Raw genomic sequence first — 27,213 nt, 5'->3', positions numbered from 1 at the left:
ACAGGTTTGATTTCTCCACCTAAAGAAGAAAGTATTGCACTTCAAAGTAAATGCAACGTTCTTCAGACTGATTCTAGGATGCTGGATTGGTAGATAAAAGACAGGTTAAATAAATCGGTCTCATATTTGTTTGAGGTCAGAAAATGAGAGATGATTTCACTGAGCTGTATGATTTATACTTTATAGGGTTGGTGCAGAGTTGATGTCTCCCCTGGCCAGGCCATTTAGAACTACATTCCACAGTGTCAAAATAAGGATTGGCATTCAGGAACGAGATGAGGAGAAATTTCTTCATCAGGAGAATAGTAAATTTCTGGAATTGACTAACTGAGAGAGCTATTTTACATTTACCGAGAACATTCAAGCGAGTAATCAATATATTTTTAGGTAATAAGATAACTTAGCGATATGAGGTGAGTGCATGAAAGTGGCATTAAGGGAAAAGAAATTAACAATGAGCTTATCGAATGTTGGAGCAGGCACGAGGACTTGATGACCTAATCCTTGATGGACTTTTTATGCTCCCAGTTTCATCCGAAGTACATGTCTGAAGTGGAAGTGAAGGTTTCCAATAACTATTCTTGGTACTGTATTCCCAAATCATTTTAAATGCTGCAATCGATCAGATAAAATCTTTTTTAATATACCTCTGAGCCTTTCAAGCATCAGATAAAAATGGTTGGTTAAGATCTGTGCATAGTTAAAGTTTTATAGAAATGCTTTTCAGATAAAATAAGTCTGATGAGCCACTTTGGATGATATTCAACCAAATTACAGACATTACATAATTCCCCAAAAATATGTCGTCTCCTCCTCCTTTTACCCTTGCAGAGCTGAAGGACAGAGTTAAGCGTCTTTTGATTGTTGCAGGCCCTCCACCACAAGTGACTCCTCTCTAGACAAGAGCTTGTGGTATGAATATTTTTGAGCTATCTGATGTGTAGACCAACTTCACCAACCCTACAAATATTTGAAAGCTGCGGGCAATGCTTGTTAATAAGGAACGTTATGAAATTTCCCTGTTTGTGCTTTTGGAACACTGAGATGAAGTAGAATGCTTTCCCTCAATGCTAACTACCCAGTCGTTCAATTTGCCACCAACCTACTGTACCTGCTATAGTCAAGCATAATACATTGGAGTGCGTTTATTGGCATAATTATTTCTGATAATTAAAGACTGTATCATTGAGGGATAATTCTTATTTAAAATAATTCCAAAAGTTGAAATGTTATTCCTTTGAAATATATTGGAAAACAGTACTCTTAAAGTAACGGTACACTGTATGACTGCTGATATTCGCTTGAGGAGAAATAACCTTCATTTGAATACAGTGTTGATCCATTACTAGGCTCAGTGCTGTCTCGAATATGTACTGATGGTGTCTGATTCTGTAAAGTCATTCTGATGTTATTGCCTTTACACAGCAGGGCCAACAATCCTGAAGTACTCATTTGTTTTATGCAGTCGCAGTTGTGTTGAGGAATACTGGTGTCCCACGAACGTCACAAAGGGCCCCCAAAATCCAATTGCATTTCCACTTAATTGCCAGCACTTATCCCCTCAAAGTAATTTGCAAAATTGAGCTCCTTTTGTAATAAAGCTGTCAGCTGGAGCCTCAGTCAAACACTAGACAGATCTCATTTAAGGCCCCCGGATCCCCAAACTGAACTCAGCATTATAATTAGTAGTGGATGTTTTGTATCTCTTCACATTGAACATAGCTAGCCAGGGAACATATTCAAATAATTACTCTGTGTGTAAACAGTAATTGACTTACTTTTCTTCAGTTCTGAAAAAATAAAATAGAAAATAAGGACCAAACCACTTGATTGACACTTTGTGGGGATTTGGTCAGATTTTCCTCTTGGTGAAGAAGGAATTCATTGCAAGGTATTGTGTAAGGAAGCAGGCTGATGATGGTTCTATGTTCTGCCTGCTTATCCTGAGTCATATGTGGCACAGTAAATGAGCTTGTCCTATCACTTGATCCACCTGAGGTCCGATGTCGAGCTGGGTATGGCTGCATGGAAGAGGGTGCTCCCCATTCTCCACAAGGCAGAAATGAAAGCCGAGGAAATGATTGGAACTAACTTACACACAAAAAAAACGTAGAGATGCTTTCATTTAAATAATGAGCAAAAATCTGTTCAAATATTGCAACTTAGCCTCTCAGTGTCCACTCTTGTGCAGCCCCTCAACAAAGCTGTAATTAATCGTGAAGACAAGAGATTCTGCAGATGCTGGAAATCTTGAGCAACACACACAAAAAGCTGAGGGAGCTCTGCAAGTCAGGCAGCATCTATGGAGGGAAACATGCAGTTAACATTTTTGGCTTAGACCCTGCGTTCCTCCAGTACTTTGTATCTGTTGAAAGTAATTGTATATCTTTTGAGTGTAGCATTTGCAGGGCTGCTTCCTTCTGTAAATGTAGAAGCAATAGTGTCAGCCATATTTTGTATGATGACTGATGTCAGTGATGAGTACACAGACTGCTTCAACCATTGAGGCATTAACTGCATGGACCCATGTGATGTAAACCTTCATTGGATGTTTTCTGTATTGATTGTGTTTAGCAATGTACTTTACATCTCAAAGTTCAAAACTAAAGTTCAAATTAAATTTTATAATCAGAGTACATACATGCCCCCACATCCAACCCTGAAATTCATGTTCCTGAGGGTAAGTCTATAGAATAGTAACTATAACAGGATCAATGCAAGATCAGGTAGAGTGCAGAAGGCAACAAACTGTGCAAATGGCAAATATAAATAAATAGCAATATGTAGTGAGAACATGGAATAACAAGATAAAGAGTCCTTAAAGTGAGATCATTGGTTGTGGGAACATCTCAATGGATGGGCAAGTGAATGTAGTTATCCCCTTTTGCTCAAGAGCCTGATGGCTGTGGGGTAATAACTGTTCTTGAACCTGGTGGAGCGAGTCCTGTTATAACATCACTCAGCCAAATTTCAAACTCCCTCCTGCATGCTGATTCATCTCCAGCTTTGATGCAGCCCACAACAGTGGTGTCATCAGCAAACTTGAATATGATGTTGGAGCTGTGCTTAGCCAGGCAGTCATTGGTGTAAAGCCAGTAGAGCAGGGGGCTAAGCACACAGTCCTGTGGTGCATCCTAAATGCATCTAGCCCTAAATAGATCTGGTTTGCCACTAAATAACAATTTTGTTTAATATTGCTTAAAACAAAAAAGAATTAAGTGCTTCCAGAGACAGGCCAGGTTTTAGGGGTTAGAATCATGTTGCAATTATCGTGTGTCCAAACTGGCTCAAATGTGACAAAAACTTATGGGTTGAGCTAAACTGTTATGCGTGATAGTCAATTGATTATATTGACTGTCTAACGTTTGCTATTGTCTGCGTTAATGCCTGACTCACACTTTGGATAATCACATTACAGGAGTCAGAACTAACACTACCAAGGCAGCAGCATACCTAAAGCTTTATAGTGCCAGTGACTGGGATATATTTCCCGCCGTTGACTGTAATGAGCTTGTACACTTTTCCTGTGACCTCCTGGGTTTCCTCTGAGTGCTCTGGTTTCTTCCCACATGCCAAAGGTGTATTCAAGATTAGTAAGTTGTGGGCATGCTCGGTTAGCACTAGAAACATGGTGGCACTTGCCCCCGCTACATCCTCAACCTGTGTTCGTCATTGATGCAAACGAAGCATTTCACAGTATGTTTTGATGTACGTGTGCCAAGCAAAGATCATCTTTATTTTCAGTGCATCCAGATGTGGTCATTTTCATGCCAGGTGGACATAAAATCCAGCAAACCCATTAAGTGAACCTGGTGCATTCAAGATAGCATTCCCATTAGGTTTGGTTTCATGAGCAAAGCACTGATTCTTTAAATTATTCTTCACAGGCATCAAGGGAACCATGTATCTCAGCTGTATGGACATTCTGTCTTATCTGATGATTGACAATATTCCACGAGGTTGCTAACAGGGACAAGAAATAATGGAGTAAGTTTTCCTCAGGGTGTTTGTGTTACGGTTATAAACAAGTATGATTTGCAAATATTTGAAAACTTTACTATCAGAAGATATAGCAAGGAACCTTTTGGAGGCACAATCAAATAGCTCAATAAGTATTAGGAGGGTCTTACAGTGATGGAGTCAATGGACAGCACAGTTAGATAGCTGGTAAAGCTGTTGCCTCACACTACCAATAGAACATCACCCTGACACAGTGTTGCCCATGTGGAGTTGACACATTCGCCCTGTGACTGTATGGGTTTCCTCCACATGCTCAGCTTTCCTCCCACACCCCAATGATGTGCAGATTGGTAGGTTAACTTTTCACTTGCACTGAGCCAAGTGTAGAATCTTGAAGGAAATGATGGGAATGGAAAGGGAGAGTACAAAATGGGAAGTAAATAGGTGCTTGCTGGTTCTGTGCTAAATAACTCTTGGTTTCTTAAGATGCAATTTGGTCAGAGATGTGTTTCACGAAAAGTTGCACAGGAGGGATGCTGAATAAGTGGAATTTTTTTTTAGTTGATTTTTGGGCTGAGGCCAAGAAACCAAAGCCATGTTCTGTAATGGTAATGGGAAAAGAAAAAGCAGATGAATATGTCCTGAACCATGGTGAAGATCAGCTGAAAAGAGCCAGTAGAGCATATCAGTAAGAAAGTGGCTGGAGAATTCAGCAGAAATAGGTAAAATTGATTATGTTTAGCAGTATTATCACAACTGTAAGAAATTTAGTAACCTTCATCCCCAGCCTAGTATCAGAGGCAGGAAGTGTCTCAGGTGTAATAGCTGTGGAGTCGGAGGAGAGCACTGAGTTAGGGAGAGCTGAGACCAAAAATAGATGTGAACAAATAAGGAGAATTTAAAATTTGATATTGAGTTTCTGGAACTAATATAATTCAGGGAGGTGATGGGAGAGCGGGACTTGGCATAGGTCCTGTCTTTTCATCTTTTGCACTCTGTTTTGTAACTTATAGTCATTTTTATTCTTGCACTGTACTGCTGCCACAAAATAATAAATTTCACGGCTAATGTCAGTGACATTAAACCTGATTCAGATTCAGATTCTGACCATTTAAGGGTCTGTCTAAATAGTTTGTACTTATCACACAAGTGAGATCTTTCCTCACTGAGCTCAAAGTCACAGTTCCGTGCAATCGCATTGTGGCTCAGTTGTTGGGTTTTTGTCCATTCACCTGAACTAGTAAGACAAAAGCAAAATGCTGCAGCTGCTGGAAATCCTATATAAAACAGAAAATGCTGAGATACTCAATAAGTCAGGCAGCATCTGTGGATAAAGAAACTGAGTTGAAATTTCAACTTAATAAACCTTCAAATGAACTGATCTTCAACTTGGATCACCTTCAAGGAGAAACAACTTCCAATCTCACCACAGGAACTGGAATTCAGTTAATTAAATACATTTAAAATAGAAAAGTTAGCAATTATGATACTATATAATATAGTATAGCATGTTGTTATAAAAATCCATCAGTTCACTAATGTCCTTGAGCATACAGTCTGCCAGGTTTACCTGTGCTGGCCTTTATGTGACCACAGACCCCACAATGGGATTATTTCTTGAATGCATGTTAAAGTAATAAACTCAAGATTCTGTAGATGCTGGAAATCCAGAGTAATACGCACAAAATGCTGGAGGAACTCAGCAAGTAAGGGAGTGTCTATGACAAGGAATAAAGATTCAACGTTTCACATCGAAATCCTTCATCGTGACTCATAATAATCTTCAAGACATTACTTCAAGACCAAATTAAGGATAGATAATACATTAAGTACAAGAGCACAAATGTTTTCTAATGACATCCACATTTGGTGAATGGTTTTTAAATAAAAGGTACCCAATTGGCTCTTGCTTTGGTTATAGCCTTGCTTGACGAAGCTAACATTGTTTCAAATGGCAGCATTAGCCTTGACAATATTAACTGGCTTGTTAGTCAAGGTCATCAAAACACACCTTGCAGAGATTGGCAATATTGTTTTGCAGGTCAAGCACAGACCTTGCTAACATTTTAAATCTCTTTGAAAACAGACCTACAATGGGAAGTAATAATAGACTTTTGATAATGGACATCTGTAATAACTGGGACTTTCATATTCAAGTTTGACTTTACACTTCATTGAAGGCACGACTCGTGCTTATTTGTGATGAATCCCAGTAGACACAATCTTCCAGCACTGATGTTTCTTCTCATGGCTAAAATGAAAGGCTTCCCACTGAGAGTTTTCTTTGTATTTTCTGAGCCGAGCTTAAACACCAAAGATATCTAGCCACACGTGAAAATTTTGTTGCAAAAAATAGAGCTATCATGATCCAATTGACACCTCATTTTATCTTTTACACATCATAAGCATTCACCAGCCTCAGTTCAAAGTGCTCATTGCATTAAATGTTCAGTGAGGGGCTATTGGTGGGAGGTGACATTAGACGCAATGAGAAACAGGTGAAGCAGTAAACCAGAATACTAGCCTTTCTCACTGAAAATTATCTTTGAAATTAAAACCAGACATATGATTGCAAAATGGCCGTTTCACTAACAAGGTTATCGAGAGTGCGGAATTAAATTATTTGGAGAATCACGAAGTTCAAGGTTCAAAGTAAAATAATTATCTAAGTACATATACTGTATGTCAATTATATATAACACAGAGTTTTGTTTCCTTGCGGGCATACACAGTAAATCCAAGAAACATAATAGAATCAATGAAAGACCGCACCCAACAGGACGGACAAAGATGTGCAAAATACAACAAACTGTGCAAATATCAAGTTGTACCCAAGTGTAGCTACTGACAAACCAAGTCAAGGAACTGGAGCCGGCTGCATTCAGGACCGTCTGTGAGGCTGACAAATCGATAGATGAGACTTTTAGTGAGGTGGTCACACCCAAGATACAGGCTTCAGATAAATAGGTAGATAACCACCAGGAAACGTGAGGGCAGTAGGCAGCCAGTGCAGGGTTTCCCTGGAGCCATTACCCTCTCTAACAGATATACCTCCTTTCATACTGTTGAGGGGATGTTCTTTCTGGAGCAAGCAGCGGTTGTCTGGTAATTAAGGGGATGGATGAGGGTCAGACAGTGGATATTGTCTATATGGAGTTTAGTAAAGCTTTGACAAGATTCCACATGACAGGCTGATCTGGAAGGTTAGGTCACTTGGAATTCAGGTCAAGCTAGTGAGGTGGCTTCAGAATTGGCTCTATGATAGGAAACAGTGGGCAATGGTTTGAGGTTGATTTTATGACTGGAGAATTGTAATTAATGGAGTGCCACAGTGTTAGGACATCTCTATTATTCAAAGTCTCAAAGGTTCATTTTATTATCAAAGTATATACACTGAACTCAACTCTGAGACTCGTCTTCTCCAGATAGCTATGAAATAGAGAAAAGCCATGGAAGTCATTGAAAGAAAAGACATCGGCCCTCCACACGAGAAGAAAAAAGAAACAAAATTCGCAAATCCCAATCCCCTCAACCACTTCCCTCGTACAAAAACTAACAGATTGCCTGCTCAAAAAAATGGCAGCTAGAACATCAAGCCCCAGTTCCTTCCCACACAAAAAACTGCAACAATGCCATCAACATCAAACCCCCAACTCCCAATCCACCCCTCCTCCCCACACAGAACACTAACAGATTGCCCACACAGAAAAACACCAGCAAAACATCAGACCCCAAATCCCCAACCTCACCCTCTCACAAAAATTAACATATCGCCCACCCGGAAATAGCAACAAGAAAGAAAACACAGAAGACTGAAGGAGACTATACAAACTACAGTCCACACCAATAATCACGTAGGTCTCGGAATTTCGAAAACCATCCTCCATCAGCAATGAGGAGAGTGACGGCTCAAACCCAGTCCTTCAGTGGGGAATATCCGCAGACTCGCAGCCTCCTGAACTCTGGCTCAACGTGCTTTTTGTGGAGAGCGACTGGTGACCTCACCTCCTCTGTATTCGCCTCATTGTTTCAATCTTCTTCGACGCTTTGATCAGTGAAAAATGGAGTCAATCATGGTTCTAGTTGTTAGTGAAGCAGGTTACAATGAAGTGCAGAGAGAAGTTAGCCACTTGGGGAGATGGGCTGAAGGTCTCAGCTTAGATAAATGTGAGGTGATACATTATATAGTGAACGACAGGGCACTGACAAGTCTTGGGAAGGAAAGAACCATTGTATGCTTGTGGTTGTGCAAGTACACAATGACGAAGGATCCATCGCCGAGAGTGAGGAAGACCCGAGCTACAACTGATGTTTAATATGCTGGCCTTCATCAGTCAGGGCATTGAGTTTAGAAGTATGACATCAGGAAGGAGGTACAGGAGTCTCAAGTCCCACAACACCAAGTTCAGGAACAGTTATTACCCCTCAATCATCAGGCTCTTTAACCAGAGGAGATAACTTCAATCATCCAAACAGTGAAACGACTCCACAACCTATGAACTCATTTTTAAGGACCCGAAAACTCATGTTCTTTTCCTTTTGTCTTTGCACAGTTTGTTGTCTTTTGTACACTGGCTATTTGTCCATCTCTGCCATGTGCAATTTTTCATCGATTATATTGTTTCTTTGTATTTACTGTGAATGCCCACAAGAAAATTAATTTCAGGGTAGTGTACAGTGACATAAATGTACAGTACTTCAAACTTTTAATAGCTTTCTCTCCTTACTCTACATCTAATCACAAAGCTGAAATTTGACCAGTTGTGTTCCAATGTGACCATGCATACAATCGCTTCATTAATCCTACTGTTTCTGAAGAACCAAGCAATTAATAGACGTTCACAATGCATGCAGGGAAATCAGGGATACTCTTGACTGTCAGTAATCTTGTTAGAGAAAGGGACCTTTGATTTCAATTAGCTAGGCTGTGCCCAGGCTACTCTTCTGTAGCCTCTTCAGATGCCAAGGCTTATTATCAATTTTAAATTGTTGCCACTCCTCACAAAAAAAATTACCATCTCACCCTTCCTTTCTGAAAGACATATCCAAACCAGCTCTTGAATAAAGAATTTTGTAAAGGTTAATTCTATGCATCATTCTGATTGGCATATTCCACCTACATGGAGATAAGGCTATTCCGTTCGTTCTGACACATTACACAGATTGTCAGTTGATTCTGAACTAAAACTGCTGAATGATTACTGAGACTGAAGAACAAGTAATACTGTTTTAGTAACATTATTTATTTACTTTTATCATTTTATAATTTATTATTTATAAGTTATAAATTAATAATATTTAAGTAACAAAAAACCTGTAGATTTTTGTTATTTAAATACATTGAAGATCCACGAGGTTAAAATGTCAGACATGGCCATGACTACCCTCGTCACTATCACCACACCATGTTTATGTCATTGCAAGCTTACTAGCTGCAAACTGAAATATAACCCACATTATTCCTTCATTCTGTTTCAGTCAAATATAGGATTGTTGTGAAATCCTTTGGTTCACTATAAGACATCGGAACAGAATTAGGCCATTTGGCCCATCGAGTCTGCTCCACCATTCCACCATGGCTGATTTATTATCCCTCTCAACCCCATTCTCCTGCCTTTTTCTCATAACCTTTGACACCTTTACTAATGAAGAACCTATCAACCACTGCTTTAAATATACCCAATGACTTGGCGTCCACAGCCGTCTACGGCAACAGCCAAGATCAGAATGTGATCATTTTCCTCTCAATCACTGAGTACTCGCCTATATGAATCCCATTTACAACACTTGTACCATAGCTTCCCATGCCTTGGCAATTCAAGTATTTATCTAGATACTTCTTAAATATTGTTAGAATCTCTATCCCTCACCCTTTCAGGCAGAATGCTCTAGACTCCTGCGTGAAAAGAATCCTCCTCAGATCCCCTCCGAACTTCCCCACACCCAGACCTCGCAGATCTCTCCCACTTCCTTCAGTCTATTTCCCTGCTTCCTCGGTTCCCTCACCCACTCCAAATGTTGCAATACAAGTCAACATACCACGTGCCTTCCCATCCATTCGCTGCACGTGCCTGTGGATCTTCATGATTCATGTATTCACTCATTTACCTTGGAGTATTTTGTGCAGTTTCAGTTGTCGCATTGCTGGAAGGATGTGGACACTTTGGAAAGGGTCCAGGAGTGGTTCACCGGGGTGTTGCCTGGATAAGAGACTATAAGGAGAGCTTGGACAAACCCGGATTATTTTCTCTGATGTGTCAGAGCTGAGGGATTTAATTGAGGCATTTAAAATTATGAGAAGCATAGATTGTTTCTTTTACCCAGGGTGGAAATGTTAAATACATGAGGGCATAGCTTTCAGGTGACCGGGGTGGAAGGAAATTCAAAAGAAATTTACAGGTTTGTGGCAAGTTTTCTTTATACAGTGAGTGGTAGATGTCTGGAACATACAGCCAGGGGAAGGGGTGGAAGCAAGTATATTAACAACATTTAAAACATACATAAACAGGCAGGGATTGGAGGGATGTAGACCATGTGCCGGCAGATAGGATTAGTTTGGATTGACATTATGGGCCACAGGGCCTGGGCCTGTGCTGTACCTGGATCACTTCACACTGCACTCATTGCATTCTCTCTCCATTAAGATAAAACCTGCCTACGGATTCCTCTCACCTTCTTGTTGAGTTTCACCCAATCACTCAACTTGTATATCCTGCTACAGACGCCAAAGACCCACATCACAACATACCCATCTACCTGTTTTCACGTCATTGTCAAACCTGGATAGTTTACCCTCTGTTGGACCTCCAAGCCATCGATATAATGCTTTATAGCACCATTGATTGGAGTTCAACTCCCGCCACTCTCCACATGGGTTCCCTCCGATGCTCCCACATTCAAAAGATGTACAGATTATTAAATTGTGGGCAGGCTAAAGCAAAGCTTAAAACCTTAAAATAATAGAGGCACAAGAACTGATCCTTCGGGCGCTTCATTGGTCTCCAGCCTAAAAATGAGCCATCAAAACAACTAACTGTCTTTTATGCCTTCCATTAGCCATGATACCACCTTACCCCAATGCGATGAGTTCTTGTTCAAATTCCAGAATAAATTGCATCTTTCATGGTTATTGCTAATACTTAAATTTAATTTGTTTTTCATAATCAATCTTTTCTTCTGGTCTTATCTTTTTTTTACAGTTTATCTGTTATTTATAAAAAGCTTTTAATGTATACTTGTTAAATCTGTGATGGATCTGACAATTTGTTTAAGGCAAAAGTAACTTTTTTGTATTGAACTTGCTCAGCTTTTCAATAATACTCATCAGAATATAATCAATATGTTCCTTAGCATGACAAAATTATTTTAAACATTTATTACAAAAGGTTTATAATTCCACTACATCTTCCACACTAAACATCTCCTGTGAATGGATTGACAATGGCATCACCATTTAATGAAGAACAGGATTTTCATAATACTTGCTTGATTGATTTAAATTGTAAACGGCTCTGTGAGCACCTCAAGAATGGTCATCTCGTGGCCCTACCAGGAGCTCTGACTGAACAGAGGTGCACTCTCTACAAAAAGCCTGGGACGCGAGTGACAGAAGAGCTCTCAGAACAGCCAGGAGAAGCCTGATCTTAGGCATCAGGAGGGCAAAGAGCACCTGTTTTCAGTAACATGTATGATAATGAACCCTAGCATATGTGGCTGGGCATCAAGGGCATTATTGACTACACAAGGAAAAGCAACATTGACTGTATCAGTGACAACTCCCCCTCAGATGCTCTAAACAACTGTGATGCATGCTTCAAAGAATGCCACACAACACCAGCCACGAAGGGGGTTAGCTGCCACTACCCGTAACAGCAGCAGATGTGAGGAGGACGCTTCTGAGAGACATCCCTCGTAAGGCGGCCTGGCCAAACAACATCCCAGGCTGAATACTCAGGGAATGTGCACATCAGCTCACTGACGTCTTCTGGGACATCTTCAATACCTCACTCATCCAGACTGCTGCCCCCACGTGCTTCAAATTGGTCATCGTTATCCCCGTCTACACCTTTAGAACTAAACAACTGCCCGGCAGCACTGACACCAATCATCATGAAGTGCTTTGAACAGCTGGTAATGGCATATATCCATTCCTGCCACATTGTGCACACACCAATATGCTTACTGACCGACCTGCTCTGTGGCAGGTAGATGCCATAGCATCTGCCATGTACCTGGCCTAGAAAACAAGGACACTGATGTCAGGATGCTCTTTCTGGATTGCAGTTCGGCATTCTACACTATTGTTCCATAGACCTTGGTGAGCAAACTCCTACTCCCTGGTCTAAATACACCACTGTGCAGCTGAGCGCTGGACTTCCTAACCAACAGACCTCAGATAGTCAGATGCACAATCGCTCCTCCCTCCCCATCATCCTCAACACAGGCTGTGTGCTGAGCCCATTGCTGTACACTTCGCTCACACACGACCACACGGCCAAACACACAAGTAATCGTACAGTCAGGTTCGTTGGTGGGGCTCATCACCAACAGCAGTGAGACTCACTATAGAGAGGAGGTGGAAGAGTTCGAGACCTGGTACCAGACTAATAACCTCTTCCACCATGTCAACAAAACACCTTCTTTACATCTGCAGCTCAGCAGTGGAAACTACAAATGGCTTCAAACTCCTGGTAGTGCACATCTTGCACAACCTCTCACAGTCCCAGAACACATTCTACACAATCAGGAAAGCTCACTAATGCCTCTACTTTCTGAGGAGGCTGAAAAGAAGTGATCTATGCACATTAATACTCATTGGCTGCAGCAGATCCAGAGTAATAAGTATTTTGTTCTCCTTTACACTTGTGTACTGGAAATGATATTAAACAATGTTGAAATCTTGACAATTCTGCAATTAGGTTAGTTTGGGGACACTTTACACAAAGCCATTTACAAATAATTATTTTTTTGTAATGGTGGCTTCCTCTTGGTATTTAAAGGAACCAGCAATTAAGACAGCAGAACTTAAAATAAATTCAGCATCCTCTGGTAAATGCAGTATTGAGAAATGGGAGAGCTTTAACTGAATCAGGTAATTAAACAATCTCCACAAATCAATCATGTTACATTTCTCCATTGATCGTTTTTGTGCTCTCATCTGTCTAACTAAAACAGCAAATCTGGAGCACAGATTATTGGAATATTGTATTGAATGCTGATTTAACTATTTCCCCTGATGTATCCTGCAAGATAATGGTGTATGGAGACATCTATTTTGGACATGCATCAGGTCTGAATTTCCCTGAGCTGCTCACACACAGTAATAATGCAACATTAACCAGACATCCCTCACAAATCAGACAGCTGTGGATAACTTTCTCTTCTGTCCCAAGTGCCATTCCTCTTTAAAACCTCAGTTTTTGCCAGGCATAGAACAAAGAACATAAAATGTAGGATCAGGAATCACCTACTTGGTCCCACAAAGGGCAATGTCAAGATTTATTTTTCTTGTTAGAGGTAGGCCTCCTGTTGGAAGTACAGAATCCATCTGGAGTGCACCCCAGATTCTTAAGTGAGTCTAACCAAGGAAGCAGACTTGGGCCATGGTGCTATCTGATTTAAAGTGTTTCTTTATGGCTACGTTTGCATTGTGATTCAGTCCAAAAGAGGTGAATTAAACCAAATTTTAGGTAATCCTGTGTGAAAATATTCCATTTATTGCTTTCATCCACTTTTCCATTTGCTGTTCGATGCATTTTCTGCATCTGACTCTCGTTAAAGATAAATACATTATTTGTCACATATACTTCGATATATATAGTGAAATGCATCATTCGTGTCAATTACCAGCACAGTCTGAGGATACGCTGGAGTCAGCCCGTATGTGTTGCCAAGATTCCAGTGTCAACATAGTATGTCCACAACTTACTAACCTTAACATGTCTTTGGATTGTGGGAGGAATCTGAAGAAACCAGAGGAACTCCAACAGTCATGGGGAGAATGTACAAACTGCTTACAGTCAGCAGTGGGAATTGTACCCAAGCCCCAGAGCATATCAACATGGCTGAATACGATGTTCGAATGGAGATTTACAGGCCAAATCAAGGCGGTGGAGTCCAGCCTAGCCAAGCAGCAGAACCTGTTGTTAAGGACCAGGCCAGATTGAAAAGGTCAGGGTGTTGAGGTACAGGCCGATTAAGATCACCGCTCTACGACATTTACTCAGCTCTGTGCCGAACTATGGAACTCACTTGCAGATTTCAGTTCCAAAACATTATTTGCTTGCCGATACTGTTTGCATGATGTTTTTTTCATTGCTCATTGGGCATTCAACAGTCTTTTTATGGGTCATTTTATTCTTCTGTTTTCTTATGGACATGATGTGTTTTTTATTCTCTGCACATTGGGTGTTAGACAATCTTTCTTCATATATATGGGGCTTGTTTTTGGGTTTCTTCGACTGCCTGTTCGGAGATGAATCTCAAGGCTGTATAACACATATGTACTTTGATAACAAATGTGCTTTGGACTTTGATGATTGGCGCTATAAACCATATTTCTGGGAATTTGAATCAGAGGTGTGGAAGGAACAGGAAAGCTGGAGGTCAATCATGTCAACACAAGGTATTGCTGTAGGAATTCTTCAGGGCAATGTCCTTGGCCCAATTTTTTTCCCATTTATTCAAAGCACACCCCCCCCCCCCCACCCCTCCATAAGGTTAGAATCCAACAGAAAGCAAATGAACATGGTGACCAGTTCCATTTGCAACTCAGATAATGAAGCAACCCATAGCAACACCTGGTCAACTTTTAGGCATTGCCTGACAAAAGAGAACTAATGTTCATACCTCACTAGTGCTTGGCAATCATAATTTTCAACAAGGGAGAACCCAAACACAAGAGATTCTGCAGATGCCTTAAATCTTGAACACACACACAAAATACTGGAGGAACTCAGCAAGTCCAGCAGTGTCTATGGAGGGGAATAAGCAGTTGACACTTTGGGCCGAGACCTTTCATCAGGACTGGAAAGGAAGGGGGCAGAATCCAGAATCTAATCTTTTTTAACCTGTCTTGATTTCCAATGTTGTAGTCATTTCTAACTGTCAACAACCTGTTAATCAGAAAATTAAATGGACCAGCCATAACAATTCCACAGTTACAAGCGAAGATTAATGTGTGAACATTTGATGGTGAGTGACTCACCTCCTGCCTTCAAGGCACATGAGAAGGAATACTCCTGTTGCTTGGGAGAATGAAGCTCTAACAGCAGTCAAGCAAGTTAACACCATCTAGATCAAAGCAGGTCAGATGATTAGCACGCAGTTCACCACTATCTATCGACTACTGTAGTAGCAGCATAGATAATGGATAACATCAAGGCAATAGCTTGCCAAGTTTAATTTGTGAGCATCTCACAAACAAGTGGGGAAGGAATGGAGCACTAGTCCTGCTCCCACTATACATTGAAACACAGGCAGATCCTGTGTAAAAGTCTCATAAACAGTTGAAGTACTTATTGTATAAAGAGACTACTTGAGTGACAATGGAACCTTGTACAAATAATATATTAACCCTTCAAGTGTACAGATCTAATAACACCAGGAATGCATAGAATGGATGATAGTAAAGGAAGTTATTTACTTATACTTTACAGACAAATTATATTTTTTAAATTAAAAAACAAATTTCAATGCTCAAAAGTTTCAAGAACATAAAGTGCAAAGGAACCCACCATCCTGGAAAGCAACAGTGTGATAGTACCTTCACCTGAAGGACCTTAGTGGGCTCAAAATATAATTGTGTAGCGGTGTGCTACACGCAGCACTAAAATAACGACATGGAGTCGGTAAACTGCAGTTAAAGAAGATTTTATTCGAACTTCGCGGCTTCACTTTAAAGCCTCCCTGATCCCGCCCTCCCCGGGCGCGGATGCTGTAGGAGGCACGTACTCACAGTCCCGCGCGGGCTTTTCCCTTTGTTGGTGAAGCAGACCTGGCGCCTTTTTGGGACTGGCCTTTATGCCGGCGCGCTGGCTATTTGTGAGCCGGTTCGAGTGCGCTAGGAAGTGGGTCACCACATAACCCCCCCCCCCCCCCCCAGAACCGGCGATACACCCCCCAATGTCCACGGTCTGGGCCGGACCCTGTTTGGGAGGTCGGCCCCTGCGCCGCGGTGCCGGAAACTCAACCGGTTGTGCCAGGTCCACATGGGCCGGTTTGAGTCGGTCCACCGTGAAAACCTCCTCTCTTCCCCCAACGTCCAGCACGAACGTGGACCCGTTGTTCCTGAGCACCGTAAACGGCCCCTCATAGGGCCGATGCCCACCCCTTCGTACAAACACAAACTTACAGTTCTGCAGGTCTTTGGGTACGCAGGTCGGGTTCTGCCCATGCTGCGAAGTGGGTATGGGGGCCAGGTTGCCGAGCCTCTCACGTAGTCTACCCAGGACTGCTGCGGGTTCTTCGTCGTGCCCCCTTGGGGCTGGTATGAACTCCCCGGGGACGACCAGGGGTGCGCCATACACCAACTCGGCCGACGAGGTGTGCAGATCGTCTTTGGGCACCGTGCGGATGCTGAGTAGCACCCAGGGAAGTTCGTCCACCCAGTTAGCTCCTTGCAGGCGGGTCATGAGAGCCGACTTTAGGTGACGGTGGAAACGCTCCACCAGGCCGTTCGACTGTGGGTGGTAGGCAGTGGCGTGGTGCAGCTGTGTCCCCAAAAAGCTGGCCATAGCTGACCACAGGCTGGAGGTGAACTGGACACCTCTGTCGGAGGTAATGTGGGCCGGTAGACCAAAGCGGGACACCCAGGTGGTGATCAGTGCCCGGGCGCAAGATTCAGAGGTGATGTCGGTGAGCGGGACCGCCTCTGGCCATCTTGTGAACCAGTCCACGATAGTGAGGAGGTGCCGCGCCCCGTGCAACACTGGCAGGGGGCCCACGATATCCACATGAATGTGGTCGAAACGCCGGTGGGTGGGGTGGAACTGCTGCGGCAGAGCTTTGGTGTGCCGCTGCACCTTGGCCCTCTGGCAGTGCATGCACGTTCTGGCCCATTCACTGACCTGCTTGCGGAGACCGTGTCAAACGAACCTGCTGGAGACCAGCCGGACGGTTGTCCTGATGGAGGGGTGCGCTAAGTTATGAATGGAGTCGAAAACACGGTGCCGCCAGTTTGCCGGGACGACGGGACGGGGTTGGCTGGTGGTGACGTCACAGTGTAGGGTCCTCTCACCTGGGCCTACGGGGAGGTCCTGGAGCTGCAAACCGGAGACTGCAGTTCTGTAACTAGGGATCTCCTCATCTGCCTGCTGCGCCTCTGCCAGCGCCTCAAAGTCTACCCCTTGGGAAAGGGCATGAATGTTAGGGCGAGAGAGCGCGTCTGCCACGACGTTGTCCTTACCCGAGACGTGCCGGACATCCGTCGTGTATTCAGAGATGTAGGACAGATGGCGCTGCTGGCGGGACGACCAGGGATCGGACACCTTCGTGAACGTGAAGGTAAGCGGCTTGTGGTCCGTGAACGCAGTGAAGGGCCTACCTTCTAAGAAGTACCTGAAATGCTGGATTGCCAGGTATAGCGCCAACAGTTCCTGGTCAAAAGCACTGTATTTGAGCTCAGGTGGTTGCAGGTCGGGCGGTAGGGACGTCCATTCTGGGGTGCACTAGCATCGCAGCATTTGCCAAGGCTTCTTTCGTTTTAATGAAAGCGGCGGCGGACTCCTCGTCCCAGGTAACGTCCTTGCCCGGACCCGACATCAGGGCGAACAGGGGGCGCGTGATTCAGGCAACTGAAGGGAGGAAGCGGTGGTAGAAATTTACCATACCCACAAATTCCTGAAGGCCTTTGATTGTGGTGGGTCGGGGAAAATGGCGGACTGCGTCTACCTTAGAGGGCAGAGGGGTTGCCCCGTCTTTAGTAATCCTGTGGCCCAGGAAGTCGATGGTGTCGAGCCCGAACTGGCATTTGGCCGGGTTGATTGTTAGACCGTATTCACTCAGTCGGGCGTAGAGTTGACGGAGGTGGGACAGATGCTCCTGACAACTGCTGCTTGCTATGAGGATGTCGTCCAAATAGATGAAAGCGAAGTCCAGGTCGCGTCCCACCGCGTCCATTAACCGCTGGAACGTCTGTGCGGCATTGGAGGAACTCGAAAAGGCCGAACGGGGTGATGAGTGCTGTTTTGGGGACGTCGTCCGGATGCATCGGGATTTGATGGTATCCCCGGACAAGATCTACCTTGGAGAAGATCCATGCGCCGTGCAGGTTTGATGCAAAATCCTGAATGTGCGGCATAGGGTAGCGGTCCGGTGTTGTAGCCTCGTTCAGCCTGCGGTAGTCGCCGCATGGTCTCCAGCCCCCTGTCGCTTTGGGCACCATGTGCAGGGGGGAGGCCCATGGGCTGTCGGACCTCCGTATGATCCCAAATTCCTCCATCCTCTTGAACTCCTCCTTCACCAGTCGGAGCTTGTCCGGGGGAAGCCTTCGAGCACGGGCATGGAGGGGTGGTCCCTGGGTCGGGATGTGGTGCTGTACGCCATGTCGGGGCATGGCTGCCGTGAACTGCGGTGCCAGAACCGATGGGAATTCCGCCAGGACTCTGGTGAAGTCGTTGTCGGACAGCGTGATGAAGCCGAGGTGAGGGGCTGGCAAATGGGCTGCACCCAGGGGGAACGTCTGAAAGGTCTCGGCGTGGACCAGTCTCTTCCTGGGCAGGTCGACCAGTAGGCTGTGAGCCCGCAAAAAATCCGCACCCAGAAGCGGTTGGGCTACGGCGGCCAGTGTGAAGTCCCACGTGAACTGGCTGGAGCCGAACTGTAGCTGCACTGTACAGGTGCCGTAGGTCCTTACTGTGCTGCCGTTCACAGCCCTCGGGGGGGACCCGGTGCCCTGTTGCGGGTGTTGTAACTCGTCGGAGGTAAGACGCTGATCTCGGCACCGGTGTCGACCAAAAAACGGCATCCCGACCGCTTGTCCCAGACATACAGGAGGCTATCCCGATGGCCAGCCGCCGTAGCCATCAGCAGCGGCTGGCCCTGGTGTTTCCCGGGAACTTGCAGGGCGGGCTACAGTGGCGGGCTTCTGCGCCCCACCGCTGGTGGTAGAAGCACCATTGTTTGTTGGGCTCCTCACCCCTCCGTCTGGGGCTAGCGGGCTCTGGTGCCGGGCCTGGTCTGGTCTGCTGCTGGGAGCGTGGCCTGGTGATCTGTGCGACGGTTGCCCCACTCACCATCTTGGCTTTCCACAGCACATCCGCCCGGGCCGCCACCTTCCGGGGGTCGCTGAAATCCGCGTCGGACAGCAGCAGGCGGATGTCCTCGGGCAGCTGCTCCAGGAATGCCTGCTCAAACATGAGGCAGGGTTTGTGTCCGCCGGCCAGAGACAACATCTCATTCATTAAAGCCGATGGAGGTCTGTCCCCCAAACCATCCAGGTGCAGTAAACGGGCAGCCCGCTCGCGCCGTGAGAGTCCGAAAGTCCTTATGAGTAGGGCTATCAATTCCGTGTACCTGCCATCCGCTGGGGACGACTGTATGAACTCCTCAACCTGGGCGGCTGTCTCCTGGTTGAGGGAGCTCACCACGTAGTAGTAACGTGTGTCCTCTGAGGTTATCTGCCGAACGTGGAATTGGGCTTCTGCTTGCTGGAACCAGAGGTGAGGTCGCAGCGTCCAGAAGCTTGGCAGTTTCAACGAAACTGCATGAACAGATGCGGCGTCGTTCATCTCCGGTCCAAATATCGTTTGGACCGTCGGGGTCACCAATTGTAGCGGTGTGCTACACGCAGCGCTAAAATAATGACATGGAGTCGGTAAACTGTAGTTAAAGAAGATTTTATTCGAACTTCGCGGCTTCGCTTTAAAGCCTCCCTGATCCCGCCCTCCCCGGGCGCGGATGCTGTAGGGGGCACGTACTCACAGTCCCGCGCGGGCTTTTCCCTTTGTTGGTGAAGCAGACCTGGCGCCCTTTTGGGACTGGCCTTTGTGCCGGCGCGCTGGCTATTTGTGAGCCGGTTCGAGTGCGCTAGGAAGTGGGTCGCCACAATTGGACAATTATAAAGGGCTGGCCAGCAACATCTACCCATGAGGCACCAGAATGTGTGGTGCCTCTTGCAGGCTGCCCCGACACACCCTCCAGTGAGTTGGTTGTTAACGCAAACGAGGCATTTCACTGTATATTTCAATGTGCATGTGATAAATAAACTTGAATCTGGAGTCTTCAGTGATTAGAAGTAAAACCTGCTGTGGAGCTTGCCTTGAGGAGGAAGCAAGTTTGAAACCTCCTCCCCTGCCCCAAAGCTAATTTAGGCAATGCCTGGAATCATTATATCTCTAAATTTATCCTTTTTGGCTTAGTCCTTCCTTACAATTCCCACAAAGCACACTGCAAAGCTGCTGGAAGTTTCAGTCATCGAAGCAGTCAATGACATCATGCTTTGAAATTTCAATGCATTACACAGTTGTGTCACCTCTCCCCCAGGGGCATGAAAACTTCTGTGTTCATTTCAGATTTAGGAAACTGTGACTGCTGCATTGAGCAATGTCAAATTCCACTGACTGATTTGCATTTTGCAAGTGAATCTACTGCACAAGCAGATGCTCTGTTCAGTACTAGATTAACAGCACTGCATTAACCAATATTTCATCACTTAGTTTACTACCTTTTCTCAGAAATGAAAAGAAATAAAAGTACAGCCTGTAACTTGGCATTTTGTCGCTAGGTATCCCCAGTAACCTCTCAGGCCCCAGTGTTAAAATGCAGGAGGAAAAGTTTGGACAGTTTTTTCTGGAGTGGTGGAGGCTAAGAGGAGATCTGATAGAGTTTATAAGATTATGAGAGACACAGGCAGAGCAGGCAGACAGGATCTTTTTCCCAGGGTTGAAATGTCTAATACCAGAGGGCATACATTTAAGGTGAGAGGGGTTAATTTAAAAGGAGATGTGAGGGGCAGGGACTTTTACACAGAGAGTGGTTGATGCCTGGGATGGTGGCAGAGGCAGATATGTTAAGGGCTTTTAACAGATGTTTAGATAGGCACATGAATGTGAGGAAAATGGGAGGATATTGATGTTTTGTCAGCAGAAGAGATTAGTTACTGATTTAATTGGCTTGGCACAACATTGTGGACCAAAGGGCCTGTTCTTCTGCTGTACTATTCCATGCTCTACGCTCTGTGAAAGAAACAAAAGTAGCTTTATGAAAGTACCCACTGTAATTATGGAGATCTTTTGTTAAACGATAAAAGCATTGTAATGTGAAAAGGACAAACAAAATCCATTCCTTTAATAAACCAAATAAAATGCACTCTAAGGCGATATGATTGAATTCCCAGTGAACACATGGAGTATTGTGAGCATTTTTGTCCCCTTATCTAAGAAAGGATGCGCTGACGTTGGAGAGGATCCAGAGGAGGTTCACGAGAATGATTCTGGGAATAAAAAGGTTAATGTATGAGGAGCGTTTGATGGCTCTGGGTCTGAACTCAGAGTTGAGAAGAATGAGGGGGAATCTCATTGATACCCATCGAATATAAAAGATTGAGTGCACATGGAAAGGGTATTTACATTAGTGGGAGAGTCTAGGACCAGCGGCTACAGCCTCAGAATACAAGAATAATGCTTTAAAACTGAGATAAGTTGGAATTTATTTAGCCAGAGAGTTGTGAATCTATGGAATTTATCTCCACAGATGGCTGTGGAGGTGATAGTAGTTGATAGGTTCTTGGTTGTAAGGTTGTGAAAGGTTATGTGGAGATGGCAGGAGAATGCGGTTGAGAGATAATAAATTAATCATGATGGAATGGCAGAACAGACTCAATGGGTCAGATAGCCCAATTCTGATCCTATGTTTTATGGTCTAAAAGTTAGCACTGAAGGCAGGAGAGTCAAATTATCTAGAAGTTCATACATGGTTGATAAAGTTGCAGAAACACATTGTGCATTGAATTCCCATCTGTGTCTGGCATTTTAATCCACTATATATATGCTGTCTGACACCAGCAACTGGGAATGAATTTCAAGTTAAAAATGTTTCTGCTGAAGCCTTGAAATTTACTTAGGAATATCAGCCTTTCAACCCCTTGATGGGTTTCGGTAGCCAGTGGAAAACCAACACTCCACAGGGGTATGACCAATGACCTGGTCATCAAAGTGTGACTGACTACCTCCAATTGAAATCTGAATGTTGGTATACTTCCCCAACCTTTAAATAAAAGTTCCCATTTCCCATTCCTAATTAGATATCTTCACAGATCTAATGCTGAATTTCTGCCAATATTTTGCCTGCACATATGGTCTGTAGGTTTAGTTTTGTAACTCTGTTTGAATAAGAGAGTTTTTTGGGTCCCATCTTGCCCTTCAATATGTTTTCTATCCTTATGCCTACACTATATTACTATAAACAACAGGATTGCTCAAATGACTTGCATATCAATTCAGTGGCAGGGGAACCATTGTATTTGGAGGGATATTTAATGATATGCATCTATGTTTATCCTTATAATAAAATAATTTTTGACTATAGTCATTCAGCTCTCTTATTAAAGGAAAGCAACAATTAGTATTGTATCACAAACAAGAGAAAATCTCCAGATACTGGAAATCTGAGTACCACACACAAAATGCTGGAGGAACTCAGCAGGCCAGGCAGCAGCTATGGAAAAGCATATAGTCGATGTTTTGGGTTATAAGGAAATTTTTTAAAATACATGTAGTTCGACTCAGTACAGCCGATCTAATTTTGCACATCAGAGTCAGGTTTAATATCACCAACATATATCGTGAAATCTGGTAACTTTGTAGCTGCGGTAAATTGTTAAATTGTAAATTGTTAAATTAAATTAATAGTGCAAAAGAGACATACAAAAGTAGTGAGGTAGTGTTCATCGTTTCAATGTCCATTCAGAAATGGGATGACAGAGGACACTGAGTGTGTGCCTTCAGGCTTCTGTACAACCTTCTTGACGGTAACAGTGAGAAAAGGGCATATCGTGGGAGTTGGGGGTCCTTAATGATGGACATCGCCATTTTGGAGGCACTGCTCCTTGAAGAAGTCTTGGAAACTACAGAGGCTAGTGCCTATAATGGAGCTGATTAATCTTATAACTCTCTGCAGTTTACTCCAATCCTGTGCAGTAGCAACCCCCACCCCAAGTCAGAATGCTTCCATGGTACATCCACAGAAATGTTCAAATGTTTTAGGTGACATTCCAAATCTCCTCAAAATTCCTAATGAAATATAGCAACTATTATCCCACTGTGACTACAGCTTAATCAAAAGGTTTTCATGATGCAAGTTTAAAGTTACTGTATATATTTTAATATTTGGACCAATTAGCATTTTATATGTCACTCTTGTTCCTTCTCAATCTTTTCGCAGATAAGGTATTACAAAAACAAAATATTATGGATGTTGGATATCTGAAATGAAAACAGAAAATGCTTAATAAGTCAGGTAACATTGAATTGAATTGACTTTATTACTTACATCCTTCATACACATGAGGAGTAAAAATCCTTATGTTACGTCTCTGTCTAAATGTGCAATGTGCAATCATAGTAATTTATAATAAATAGTATGCACGACAAGATGGTCAATATAACATAGAAATACAATTGTATCAGCATGAACTCATCAGTCTGATGGCCTGGTGGAAGAAGCTGGCCCGGAGCCTGTTGGTCCTGGCTTTTATGCTGCAGTACTGTTTCCCGGATGGTGGCAGCGGAAACAGTTTGTGGTTGGGGTGACTCGGGTCCCCAATGATCCTTCTGGCCCTCTTTATACACCTGTCTTTGTAAATGTTCTGAATAGTGGGAAGTTCACATCAACAGATACACTAGGCTGTCCACACCACTTTGCAAAATACTGCGATTAAGGGAGGTACTGTTCCCATACCAGGCAATGATGCAGCCAGTCAGGATGCTCTCAATTGTGCCCCTGTAGAAAGTTCTCAGGATTTGGGGGCCCATACCAAACTTCTTCAGCTGTCTGAGGTGAAAGAGGCGCTGTTGTGCATTTTACACCACACAGACGGTATGTACAGACCACGTGAGATCCTCAGTGACGTGGATGCCTTGAAACTTAAAGCTGCTCACCCTCTCAACCTCAGATCCATTGATGTCAATAGGGGTTAGCCTGTCTCCATTCCTCCTGTCGTCCTCAACCAGCTCCTTTGTTTTTGCAACATTGAGGGAGAGATTGTTTTTTCCTTGACACCAATGTGTCAGGGTGATGACTTCTTCACTGTAGGCTGCCTGATTATAACGATTAGGCCAATCAGTTTAGTGTCATCAGCAAATTTAATTAGCAGATTGGAGCTGTGTGTGTGACACAGTCATGGGTACACAGAGAGAGTAAAGGAGGGGGTTTAGTACGCAGCCCTGAGGGGTACTTGTGTTGAGGGTTAGAGGGGCAGAGGTGAGGGAGCCCACAGACGCCGGAAGTCCAAGATCCAGCTGGACAAGGCAGGGTGAAGTCTGAGGTCTCTGAGCTTCTTGTCGAGCCTGGAGGGAATTATGGTGTTGAATGCTGAACTGTAGTCCAAGAACAGCATTCTCACATAACCATCCTTCTTCTCCAGATGTGTGTAGACAGTGTGTACAGCTGTGGCTATTGAGTCGTTTGTCGATCGGTTGTGTCAGTAGGCGAATTGTAGGGGATCCAGTGTGGGTGGTAGCATGCTGCAGTTGTAGTCCTTGACCAGCCTCTCAAAGCATTTGCTTATTATTGAGGTGAGTGCGACAGGATGCCAGTCGTTCAGACATGTTACCTTGGTCTTTTTTGTTACAGGGACAATGGTGGATGTTTTGAAGCAGGAGGGCACTCTACACTGGGAGAGGGAGAGATTAAAAAACTCTTACATCTGCAGATAAAAAAGCACTGACTAGTTAACTGACTACAATCCATCAAAACAACTTCAGTTATTTAAGCATGTTCATCATTTAGAGCTCTAAGTCCTGGATTCATGGTTCTTGTTCTTCATATTCTCACTATTTTATTTTATTTTAGCAACACAGAGCAGATGAGGCCCTTTGAGCCATGGCAAACCCAACTAACCCTAACCTAATCATGGGACAATTTACAATGACCAACCTACCCAGTGTGTCTTTGGACTATGGGGAGGAAACCAGAGGACCCAGAGAAATTAAACACATTCCACGGGGAGGACATACAAAATCTCCATACAGAATGGTGCAGGAATTTAACTCATTCCACGAGGAGGACATACAAAATCTCCCTACAGAATGGCACAGAAATTTAACTCATTCCATGAGGAGGACATACAAAATCTCCATACAGAATGGCACAGAAATTTAACTCATTCCACGAGGAGGACATACAAAATCTCCATACAGAATGGCGCAGGAATTTAACTCATTCCACGAGGAGGACATACAAAATCTCCCTACAGAATGGCACAGAAATTTAACTCATTCCATGAGGAGGACATACAAAGACTCCCTACAGAATGGCGCAGGAATTTAAATCCGAACTCCAGAATGCCCGAGCTGATAGATACATAGATAGATAGATACTTTATTCATCCCCATGGGGAAATTCAACTTTTTTTCCAATGTCCCATACACTTGTTGTAGCAAAACTAATTACCTACAATACTTAACTCAGTAAAAAAAAAAATATGATATGCATCTAAATCACTATCTCAAAAAGCCTTACTAATAGCTTTTAAAAAGTTCTTAAGTCCTGGCGGTAGAATTGTAAAGCCTAATGGCATTGGGGAGTATTGACCTCTTCATCCTGTCTGAGGAGCATTGCATCGATAGTAACCTGTCGCTGAAACTGCTTCTCTGTCTCTGGACATCGCACTAAATGCTACACTACCATGGCACCTATGATCAGCAATGTGCATGGAATCAGAGAGTCATGGAGTTGCACAGCCTGGAGATAGGCCCTTTGGCCTACCATGGCCTATTTACTATATTAGGTCCATAGATTTCTATTCCGAGGTAGTTCAAGTGCCTGCCCAGATGCTTCTTAAATGTTGTGAGAGCATCTGCCTTCACCATCTTCTTAAGCAGTACCTTCAAGATCCCAGCCTCGTCCCCTCAGATCTCCTCAAAGACCTTTATCTCTCATCTTAAACTAACACACTCTTGCCTTAGATATCCACAATGGGAAAAACATTCTTGCTATCTACCTCAACTATTCCACTCATAATTTTGTATACCTCTATTAGGCTACCCCTCAGCCTGTTCTGAGCCAGGGCAACAACCCCAGCTTAACCAGTCATAGGTAAAATTGTAATGCTCCAATCCAAGTAACATCCTGGTGAATCATCTCTTTCTCTCAGCTCAGTGACCACAACTGCACCCAGTACTCCAATACGAACTAACCAATGTTCTATAAAGTTATGGCATGATATCCAGTTCTTATATTCCATGCCATGACAGATGAAATCAAACACCCTACATGCCTTCTTCACGCCTCATCTCTGCTGCCTCTTTCAGGGATTAGTTGGCTTGTAGCCTCTCTGTTTAACACTCTTTAAGGCTCTACTAAGGCTCTACTATTTGCTGTGTATGTCTTATCTTCTCTTGCTCCTCCAAATGCATCACCTCACACTTGTCAGAGTTAAGTTCCACTTGCAAATACTCTACTCCAAACTCTCCAGCTAATCTATATCATGATGTGGACTTCATCCTCACATCTACAACACAACAAATTTTCATATCATCTGAAAATTTATTAATATACATTCTAATAAGCCACAGACATGAGACCACCAACCCTTGAGGAATACCACGGATCACAGGCTCCTGATCAACAAACTCTCCATCACCACCCTCAGCACCTTGCAGTTCCACAGAACCTGAGTATAACTATATTAATAAACTCAAGATAATCCAATGCAACAGAGAAAGCATGACGACATGTAAGGTGCAGTTATAGTTCATTGATTTATATGACGGCAAAGAGGTTGGACAATGCTTCTATTGCTTGGCAGCCTTTTCTTTCCTGGATATAAGCTGTTGTGTAGGGACACGCAGAATGCAGTTATGTTGGCCAACATGTGCCAAGGACACCAATGCAGCCACTGTTTACACGTTAAGGGCCAGTGATGTTTTAAGAAGTGGAGAATAACTGTTAGAGATGTTGGGAAATAAGAAGTCAAAAATCCTGCTTCGGAAATACAAGAAACCCTGCTTTTAATCTCAAGCAACACACACAAATTGCTTGAGTCCTTGATGTCCAGAGAGGTGGTTCTGCTTACCTTGATATGCTGAGCTATGC

The sequence above is a fragment of the Hemitrygon akajei genome, chromosome 9 (genome assembly GCF_048418815.1).
Source record: "Hemitrygon akajei chromosome 9, sHemAka1.3, whole genome shotgun sequence".
NCBI lineage: Eukaryota > Metazoa > Chordata > Chondrichthyes > Myliobatiformes > Dasyatidae > Hemitrygon > Hemitrygon akajei.
This window is presented reverse-complemented; position numbering follows the sequence as displayed.